Below are 10,751 nucleotides of genomic sequence, written 5' to 3'. Positions count from 1 at the left end.
ACCCTGCGTAAGGTTTCAGAGCAAACGAAGATTTGCTCAGAATTGAAAAGCCAAAATGGGATGAATACAAAAATCTGAAGTGCGAAAGAGAAAATATAGGGAACTTGCTAACAATTACACCTTAAAAAATAATGAAAGGGTGGAAATCCAATTTCTTTAAAGATATTTCTCAAGAATGTTGTTGTCTAAATAATGCACCAGGGAAATGTCGGCCAATTTATGGATTAATACCCGCGATAGGCTTTTGTTCTCAGGATCGAAAAGTTTCTGTTCAAAAATAGTCTTTTAAGGCTTCGTGCTTCCCACGTTTTTTAACAGGAAGCCCCGTCATATCGTCAAATTTAAAACACTGCACATTTCCATGAGTTGCTGCGAAACGTAGTTTGGGTATTAATGAGCTGGGACCTGCACAAATGCAATTTTAAAGGTATTTCTGGCGGATCAATAAAATGTCCTTTTCGGTAAGAAGCACTACAGCGGGCCATAAATCTACACTGTGGTTCCCCCCACCCCCCCAAAAAAACTGCATCTAAAATCTTTACTTCTAAGATTGAAAAAGATCAAAATCACTGTTAATGATTATAAACATATACCCCTTAAATGTATACCCGTCTGGGTTGTATTCTGATAGCATACCGCCCAAGCCCATCGATATTACATCTGGATTTTGATATGATTTCTGGCTTTGTAGAGAGAAGGGTCAAAGAGGGCAATTTTAACCTATAGCAGTCGGAACAGACTGTACGTTACGGCAATCAAAACCATCTTTTTTTTCGGATTTGAGCTAGTGAAAGGTTGGTCCAGGTAGAACTGACGTAAGGCATTGGTATATATTTGGCTCGGATAAACCGTTAAAGCACAACACAATTTTTCTAGGTTCATTTATTGCATGTATTGATTAGTAAACGTTTGGATTTGAAGACTGCGATGTGATGTTGAGTTGGTGCCCAAATCCTTCGCTTTTTTTTTACTGCAAGCACTTAGCTTGTTCTATTGCACAAACACTCATTACAACCCATCAAATAGCACCTGCAGAATAATAATTGTGTTAAAGGCGCTGATCAACCTTCACTGAGGGGGGGCGGGGGGCAGTCATGTTGCAAGCTCTCTCGTTTTTTTAATTAACAAGAATTTAAAACCCTGCACCACTGGGCAGATATATCTCGACTAATGCAGAGATAGCTGACATCAACTTCCGTTAGCGAGCTACTTCAGATCGAACCTTTCGATTGTAACTGAAACAATTTGCATACTGATTCCCTTTCATAGCCATCGAGATACATAACAAGCCAGAGCTATTCAAATGCAAGTAGCATCTCCAAATGCGAGGATATACTGGCCGAAACGAGCTGCCTGCCCCACGGCCAGGGATGGAGGCTGTCCGGGCTTTTTAGTTTATTTTTTTTTAAAATTCCGGCGACCGTTTCGGAAAAAGAAACGGAGAGAAATGGGGAGGCGGGGTGGTCTCTGATCTTTCTCCTGAACTCCCAAGGATGGGCCAAAGGGGACTGGAGATTACCCTGGCCCGGAGACCGAATGGTCTTATTCTCCGACTGACTGCAGGCGATCCCCGGACAAGCTATCACCTGCTGATAAACTTTTCTATTTTAATAAGTAAAAAAGAGAGTAAAAAAAATGGTACAGGAACTAAGCACCGGATCTTCCAAATGAAATTATGCAGATATATTTTGCTTGGGGCATGTACGAGATTTGACTGTCCGCGGATCTTTATGCCACGAACTCTGCAAATATTTTGCACGGATTTCGGTAAGTATATCTGAATACACCGTTAAAGGCAGAATTGGAAAATCCAAGGGACACGGTTATCATAAGCCATCGGCTACGTCTCTGTGACATTTGGCACCCCGCTGAGTTTGGAGTGGACATGCAAACCAGCTCCTAAATCCTGCGAGGGCCGGGGCATGTGTCACGGGCGCGGAGACCTGCAGCATCACACTTATGTTAAAGACGTGGGGAGAAAGGGCGCTGTGTTCCACCCTTGTAAATAGATGTCAACATCCGGGAGAGGGGGGAATAAAAGTGTTTAACTGAGAATTTATTTTGATGTGATCTGGGCTGGAAGTGCAGAGAAACAAGATTGTGACGTTAGTCAGTTTTTACTGCAATTTACCAAAAACTAAACACACATGTGTCCGAAATCAAGGAAGAATTTGGCAATTTATAATTAGAAACTTTCTAACAAAAATTAGCTGAAAATGTGCATATACAGAGGAGCAGATCGGCTGTTCACGATTACTGAACATCGAGGGTTGAGCAGCTCTGAGTATTTTTGACATGTTTCAATAAATATAACTCATTAACTCTATTCCCAGCTTTCATTTGACTGCAGAAGCAGATCTTGCAAACTTTTTCTGAATGGTAAAAACAGGAAGTGACGTGCTATCTGCCAGCTTTTATTATTTCATATATTTCAGAGAATTTGAGAGCACTTCAGTACACAAATTACAACGCATTTGTTGAAGAATTCGTGCAATAATAACCATATATAATGTACAATTTCCGCAGTATTTTGTTATTTTCTTGTTCATTAAAAATACAATAATTTAGTTTAATCGAGGCGGATGAACCTCATTTATCTGAAATTATTCATTAAAAATATATTATTGATAAACGTGCAAACGTCTTCGTGAACTGAGGTTACCAAATTATTAAGATAAGGTACCATGCAAATCTGAATAGAATAGACCATTGCCTACAACTGACTGTTCTAAAACGTAACACTACTGTTTATGCATATAAAATTGGCAGAGTATTGCCTTCCAGTCATTTTAATTCCACTCTCTTACTTGGCATTCACAATTTGTAAACGTGATGCTTATTTGTTCCTCTACTCTCTGTTCCTCGGCTAAAGGACACTAAAATATAAACCTGCTGGGAATTGTTGGCAGTATGTGTATGAATCCAGCATCTCTGTAATTAATGGGTTTCCCAAAGTATAGCAGCCGCCTTTGATGCACGAACCATGTAAAGATTTCAAAGCACATTTTGCAGTAAATCAAAGGTTATTGGTTATTTATGTGAAACATTAGGTATACATTTTGGTGTTTAGGTGCATTTTCTTTTTAAAGTGGGACATACTAGTTATGGAAACCGATTTTATAAAGATTGCGTTTAATGCCTTTAGGCATTATATAATGTATAATAAAATGTGTTCAGTAATTTAACTCTGAATAGAAAAATGCAGAAATATTTATACAGTACTGCCAATAGTCATTACATCTCAAATCTGTTTAAAAAGCGGGTTTTGATGCTAACCTATATGTTCCTTTACGAAGGCCTGAGCAATGATTTTTTTTTAGTTCTGTAATACTATCGTTAATTGTGATTCTGTTCATTAGCGATATGCCGTGTTAAGATTTATCAGCACTTATGAACTAAATGTTTCACAATTCCTTAACCGTTTAGAATGTCCTACAGTTCTTCAGACATTCGCCTCAATCAACTTGCTGAATTTTCCTTAGAATATAGTATTTTTATTATTTGAGTCCCAGGGGCCGATGTTCATTGTTCTAGGATGACGTTGGGGCTTGAAAACATATTTTGAATTATAATGGGAAGGGTAGCTCTGGACTGGCATTCAAGTGTCAATTGGAAGCGACTACATAAATGTCAAAGTTCGATGTTCAGTTGTTTCCGATTTTCACAATACGTTATTTACTCAATGAGTAATGGGTGCAGTAAAAGATAATAGAGTTTTGTTTTAGAACTTTTTTATATTTGATTTCATTGAACAGTATATAATGCTAATTAAATGTAACAATTCGGAAATGTGAATGGGCCCAATACCCTGTTTCTGTTTTGAGTGGCAATAGAAAAAAACTTTGCCACCCTCATTGTCAGATGTGCAGTAGTTGATGGTATTATGTAAGACCTGTTTCATTATTTGACAAGAGCGATTGCGGTACTTTGGTAATTGCAGTAAAATGACAACTGGTCTATATTAGTTGAGAGGGTGCCACTCAGAATTCGGGAGGTGAAGCAACAAATGAGATGACCTGTGTGTTCCTAGAAAAATGATTACGAACCCAGTGCTTTATGAAAATGTGATTTAATGTGATCTAAAATTACGTTGCACTTCTATGGAAAAATGAATATCCAAATATCATGGAAGTTTGTCTGTTTTGACTAAACCACCTCAAAAAGCATTGAATTGTTTTGCGCAACAGTGTGGAAAGCTGAAATATGTTCGTCCCTTTTATTGATTGAGGAACTCGAGTTTTCGATTTTGCTATAGCTGCACATCCTTTAGTATTTATGTGCGGTAAACCGGCAAAGGCTTTTATATTGATAATTACAAATTGATTGACATGGAATTTCACGTCTCTTTGAAATGCTATCCCATTTAAAACTTTCACATAGTTTCTTCAAAGATCTTGGTTAAAATTACAGACTAACTATTGGGTTAATACAAAAAGAAAACGCCAGCTAGAGTAACAACGACATTTTCTGTGATTACATTTACTACAATTAGCACGAATTTGCAAGACTATTGGAATGAATACAAGGGATTGTCTTCTTGTGAAAATCCAGTCTGCATGGACCAATAAATATAAATGTTGTTTAATGTGAACAGGAGGTCTCCGTTGCAGAAAAGGAGACAGCGGGAAAGCACCTCCCAGTTATTAACTTTCCGCTGCCCTGTATTACACGGTATTATATAACTGTTATTGCCCACACACTCTTCTTTTGTTTTAACCCTTCAGTTGCTGCTGGTGTTAATGGGGCACCTAATTGCCGCACGACATATATGTTTATTGGCGAGCCGTCCTTCATTTTTTTTCGGGGGGCGGGAGTTAATTAATTGTATGAACAGTTCAGCTTCCCACCAATAGTGCAACTCGCTCTTCTGCTGGTGCTTAAATCTACACACATGTACTCACGCCATTCATTAATCTGTTTTTATACTTTAACTTAAATGACCCTTACTGATTTATTTAAATGAACGATATACGGAGTTCACGCCCTCACTGTTTGGTCTGTATTGTACTGCAGCCAGTTTTGCTTTTTGCGCTATTTAAACATCGACAATTGTTTAGTTGTAAGTGCACGTGTCCTATTGTTGGATGTGACATTAAGAGTTGCTTCGGTTTTGTTTGTATTGTAGTTTAAAAATAGCGTTTAGCCATCTTGTTGACTTATTACAACTATGTTTAAAAAGTAACACAACTCTTTCATCTGTGCCGGCGTTGGCCTGAATTAATTAGCCGCGTCAAATTTAAGAACGGCTCACACATTCCAGAAATCTGTTAAATGCTGAAGCTCGGTATCGTGATTCATCACTAAAAACATGTTGGCACCTTTGGAGCATAGTTACAAAGGGGGGAAAAGATTGTGTGGTATATTTCTTACCGATTTGATATATAGTCATATTGTTTCTATAACCTACTTGGAGCTTTTTTTCAAATATTTAATTGGTACTTAATTTGCACGGGCCATTTTAGCTTTAGAAAAGACTCGTTATTACTACATGGTATTTAAATGATAGTGTTATTGATATTTATGGCAGTTTCGTCAGTTACATTTGTGCTCCTTATGGTACCTGACCTTGATGTGCCCCATTAATTTGTTTTGATATGGTACAGAAGGCACAAGGACCCATTCTAAAACACGTGCACAAGTCTCTGAAACTGATTTGCTCATTCATTTCGACGGGAAATGCTAATATCGGAAACTTGAATGTGCGAGAATCCTTCTCATCCCAAACCGAGCACAATTTAAATATATTTGGGCGTTGTCTGAAAAAAATACAACATTTTCTTATATTAACCTGCCGTCAACAACAATTAAAGTATATAAATACACAGCCTTTATGCAGAGCTTACTTTACTTGGATTTGTTTTTAAAACTATGCACGAATGTTATCGAAACAACGGCAGGTGCGGGTGTGCAGAAGTGTGTGTTTGTATATTGTCAATGCTGGATGCTTGACTCGAATTATTCTTTTTAAAATTACTCTACCCATTTTACCGTCACGGGGCATTTCGTTTACTTTTCGATATTGTAAAACGTCAAAGTGTAACTTTTAGGACCTTCTTCAAAATAAAACATAAGCAATGGTTCAGGGAATTTAATAAAGGACCTGGAAGGGTATCTGAATCGGCGTTATAGACTTGGTAGTCAGGTAGCGAAGTGTGTTTTTATCGTTGTTTTTCTAAGTTTGTTTAAAGTTCTTTGTTTTTGGCCTACTCGTTTAGGAAAAGTAAACTTCAGCTGTGGTTATCTAGTAACACGTTGCTTACCTATATCAGCACACACCCAGCTTCGCATTCTTCCATTGCTGGGGGGAGGACATTTAACATACGTGTTATTAGACTTTGGATAATCGCAGTTTGCAATGGTGCTGATTTATTTTGATAAATATCATAATAATAATAGATTCTTCGTTACCAGCTTTTTGCTCCCACAAGTTTGGCCCATTAAACAAATCTTAGTTGCCTTGTAGATTTCGTTATATAAATTCCATCCTTTGACCACTTTTGCAGGTTTACACTTTGTTGCATTTGACAGAGTTTCTTATTTTAGAAGCATTTATTCCATTCTCTGAAATTTTTGAGCGCTTTTATTGTGGGCTTTCATTTAAAAGCTGTGTAAAATACCATTTTTTGTACCATAATTACGACAACAATTGAATTTAACTAGTGGAAACCGTTCCTGAATTATTTTCGAACGTCTGTAACTTGTAAATGATGTAAAAAATATTGTTTATCCTGAAAAAAACCTATACAGCGTGTTCCCTAATTTAAATTTCGTCAAGAGCGTGCAACTTTTTCCAGAAATTAGTGTTTCTTTCGAAGATTTAATTCAGTTCGGTGCAATCAAAACTTTTATAACTTAATAAAAAAAAGAAATTAAAAGTTGCTTTCAGTTGGAAATATTTTTCGATTATAAAAACATACGTTAGTACAATTTTAGAAAACGGCTTCGTGAACGTTCAAATAAACATAAATATTATAGGTAGCTCTTTATTATTTTCAAATACTATGTTTTTAGCGAATAAAATGTATCAATGACATGAAATGTACCTTAAAATGAAATATCAAGGGAAGCTGATATTTGCTGAATTTCTAAAGTATTTCATAGACAATTCCTTTACGAAATAAAAATAAGGCACGAAACGAGAAAATAAATTGACGGCACATAGTCAAAGTAAAAAGCAATATATAGTATATTTAACAAATTAGATTAAATTAACGATAACAACTTTATAAATTACTTTTATAAAGATAGTATAAACATATTCACCAAAAAAGCAATGTTAAGTATTATCACTGTATAGAATAAAAATATTAGAAAAGGTGAGTCTTGGGTTAATATCACCAAAATATTTATTTCAGTAAACTTAAAATGGAAATGAACCTTCAAGCTGTTACTCTGGAGTGTCTCAACCGATAGAATAACAGAAACTAATTGTAAGTTGATGTTAAAATGAATTTTAAAATTACAAAGAAATTGTGTTTTCTTGTAACGTTTTAGATTGATCTTATTGCGGTTAGGGTCACTTGAAATCCTCATTGGTTGCAATTAGTTATAATTATTCTAACCATTTCGCTGCCAGTGGCGTAGCGGCAGATATACAGCAATAACCAGTTTTAATCCTGATGATTGTGGTTTTACTTTCTTATTTATTTTACAGTATGAAGTAATTTACATGCCTGCTATCAATAACGCTGTCATTTGCAGGCTTCCAGTACGCGAATTTCATATTATTGATCCTTAAAGCTGTTAATCTCTGACATGCAAGACATCGAATAATTTTCGCATTATAGAAGGCTGTAATAATTTGAAATCATATTTAAAGCCACGCAGACTCTCCATTTCAACCTAAAATGACCAAAGGCGCCTAATTAATAATTTGAAACAAGAAGACATTAGAGTGTAAATATTTAATGGGAACAACTCTGCTTGCTTTGCAAATTGTTCATAAAATGCGAAATAAGGGAAGATAATGCACATGAGCAAGTGCAATAACTTCTGTTAAGATGCAGCCTACATTAGTGGTGTTTGAGAACTATTACCCTGAGTCAATAACAGATCTACCTGTACATTTACACTATGTACTCTTTTTATACTTAGGCCCAACTGAAATACGAACGAAGTGTCTGCACTCTGCCCTATATTTGCCAGTAGTCGCCCTCCATATTGTTGTAGAACCGTGGGCCACCTTCACGCCCTAATGCCTGAAGTGTGGCAATAGTACAATTAATGTGTGATTTTTTTTTCAGGTAGGTTACTTAATTAAAATACGTTAATTCGAACTCCTTGCTGTCACGCTGATGTTTGCGATTATCCAGTAACAGGGCTACTATTTTGTAAAAAAGAAGTGGAAACAGAAGTGAAAGTGAAACACTTGTTACTGTGCAGATCGACGTTGTGACCAAACACAATTTAGTAGAAAATGTAAGTGAATGGTTTAAATAAACCTTATATAAAACTGATTTTTTAAAAAAGATACAAGAACATCACATTTCTGAAATAGCTTGCAAATAAGGAATGATATCACAAAGCAAAGGTGAAAACTAAATATTTTTCGAATGTCCCAGTACAAAAAGATCAATGTATGAATTTCATGTTTGACCCCAAAGTACCAAAATGGCATATATTTATATTATAATTTTACAATGAAATTTAAAGTGACAACAATATGATAAGGTGTAGAATTAATTTGAAACAAATCGCCTACAAAATTGAGGGGAGCTGTTCGTTTTCATTACAAATGCATGTTTGACTACATATTAATAACATGGATATTTATACCAATTAATCACCAGTATATTAATTGCCACATGCCTTTTTTTCTTGTGCTGTTCTTCCTGTCTGCTGGCCTCTTGGTCGAGCTTTTTCAGTGGAAAGAAGCACCGTCAGGTCGCGATGATTTTATATATTTAATTCAGTCACAAAACATATGCGACAAACTCGCGTTCTACACGAATAAGGTTTGCTTGAGTGAATCTCAACAAAAGTCTAATTTTCCCTTTACAAGCCACAGAGACGTGAGTGTGAATGAAAAATATCGACCAGTATGAGAATATGAACAGATGCAGTTTTAGCGCGAGGACTAGCCTCTGCTTTGCTGAGGGAAGGACATCTCTTAATGTTCATTAAAATTACTTACTGCGTCGTCAGTATATACATTGTAGTTTCGAGCTGAGTGGTGTAAATCTATTCATTTAAGTCGGGCGATTATTTGCGTTAAAGGATATCACTTTCAACAGAATTACCAAAATCTGATGTCAGTTTATACCTTCCGTCACAACAATGGGCAATTTAAGGTCATTGTGTACTTTCAAAATAAATCGCATTTAAACACCTACTTATCACAGTAAGGCACTTGACTGAAATTCAAAATATTTAACGATATTAATTGTTTCGAAATCGCATTAAACGCACACCCAAGCGACATTTGAACTGGGCGGCAGGTCTGTGTGTTTGTGGCCTGCTAAGGCTGAATTGAAATCCTGGCTTGTGCTTATATTCTGCTTTTAACAATGTCATAACGTGTGTTTCTTTCAAGAGAATAAGACACGCATTTACTGTATTTATATAGTGGTTCAAAACTTTCAGAGTGTTAACATTATTATTAATAATTATCTTGCTGCTAATTTCAGGAGAACTTGTACACAGTCATTCCTTGACATTCAGTTTTGTTTCTGGAGAGATCTTTGATTAATGTGAAATTGCCAATACTTGGTGGAATTACCAATACGTAACAACATAGTATCTTGCTTTTAATTGTAAAAAGTTGCATTATTCTTGATAAGACATGATTGTTATTAAGGTACAGGTGCATTGTTTCATTCGTCTACATGCAATATTAAGCTTTAATTCGCTAAAATGCATTGGGCTTGTCTTATAGCTTGCATTTTTTTTCGACTGACAGATGTGTGTTTTCTTGTGGCTAAGCAGGTTCCAAGAAGCTCAACAGGCGAAAGTACAAAAAAGTCTACGGTTAATCTGTTGAAACGGCAGCTGTTGGCTCTTGGAGTCTTGAAGCGTCACCTTTGACATGTCCCTTTTCAATCAGGACAGACCTCCAGCAACTGACCACTACAAACACCATGAAAGAAGGGCAAGAAGACGCCTGTTCAAGATGCTGCTTAAATTTACCCATAACAGTCCTTTTAACGTTTTGTTGGAACAACTAATGCCAGCCTTTAGATCTTAGCTCGTACCTTTTTATTTCAAGTATGCTGATTTCCCTTCAAATACTTACGCATTCACTGAGGGTAATTTTTCAGTGCCATTAATATTCACACACACAGGTTTTATTTTAAGAATTGATCAATGATGAAAAAATATAGTGGTTTTATGTTCATAATGTTTTGTCACAATATAATGTAAGATAATTTTCCCAAACTCATTGTTCTTATTAAGCTTTTTTTCGTTTTGGGTACTTCAACAATTAATCGAACTTTAGAAAAAAAAAGTTGAGTCCACATGTACGTGTAAATCTAATGTGAGCCAATTTATAGCTATAAGCAAATTGATTTGAGATCACAGTATTTCCATGATATCGTAGTGACAGGGTTATGTACAAGTCTGGTTATGTGCAACTTTCTGTCCCACCCACGATTGCATTTAGTAAGATTCCACTGTATTAATAAAATCAATAATCAGAATACAAGTTATTCATTGATGAAACTTCTGTTGATGAATATTTGAAGCCTAACAATAAAGTGATGGATGTCTTTTAACAGCGATTATTTCATTGTTACCGAAATGTATTGCAAATA

General features: G+C 35.9%; 1 long non-coding RNA gene across 2 annotated transcripts; it reads left to right on the top strand.

Moving 5' to 3' along the window:
- The first annotated feature begins 1,661 nt into the window (after nt 1-1,661).
- LOC137301618 (uncharacterized) lies at nt 1,662-10,318 on the top strand. 2 transcript variants are annotated; one of them, XR_010958323.1, is made up of 3 exons: nt 1,662-1,767; nt 8,244-8,418; nt 9,925-10,318. It is a non-coding gene; the product is annotated as an uncharacterized lncRNA (long non-coding RNA). The 2 variants fall into 2 exon arrangements; XR_010958324.1 differs by lacking the exon at nt 1,662-1,767 and adding an exon at nt 7,359-7,430.
- The last annotated feature ends 433 nt before the right edge of the window (nt 10,319-10,751 follow it).

The sequence above is a fragment of the Heptranchias perlo genome, chromosome 34, assembly GCF_035084215.1.
Source record: "Heptranchias perlo isolate sHepPer1 chromosome 34, sHepPer1.hap1, whole genome shotgun sequence".
NCBI lineage: Eukaryota > Metazoa > Chordata > Chondrichthyes > Hexanchiformes > Hexanchidae > Heptranchias > Heptranchias perlo.
The sequence above is the reverse complement of the archived record's forward strand: the minus strand, read 5'-3'. Positions and strand labels throughout refer to the sequence as shown.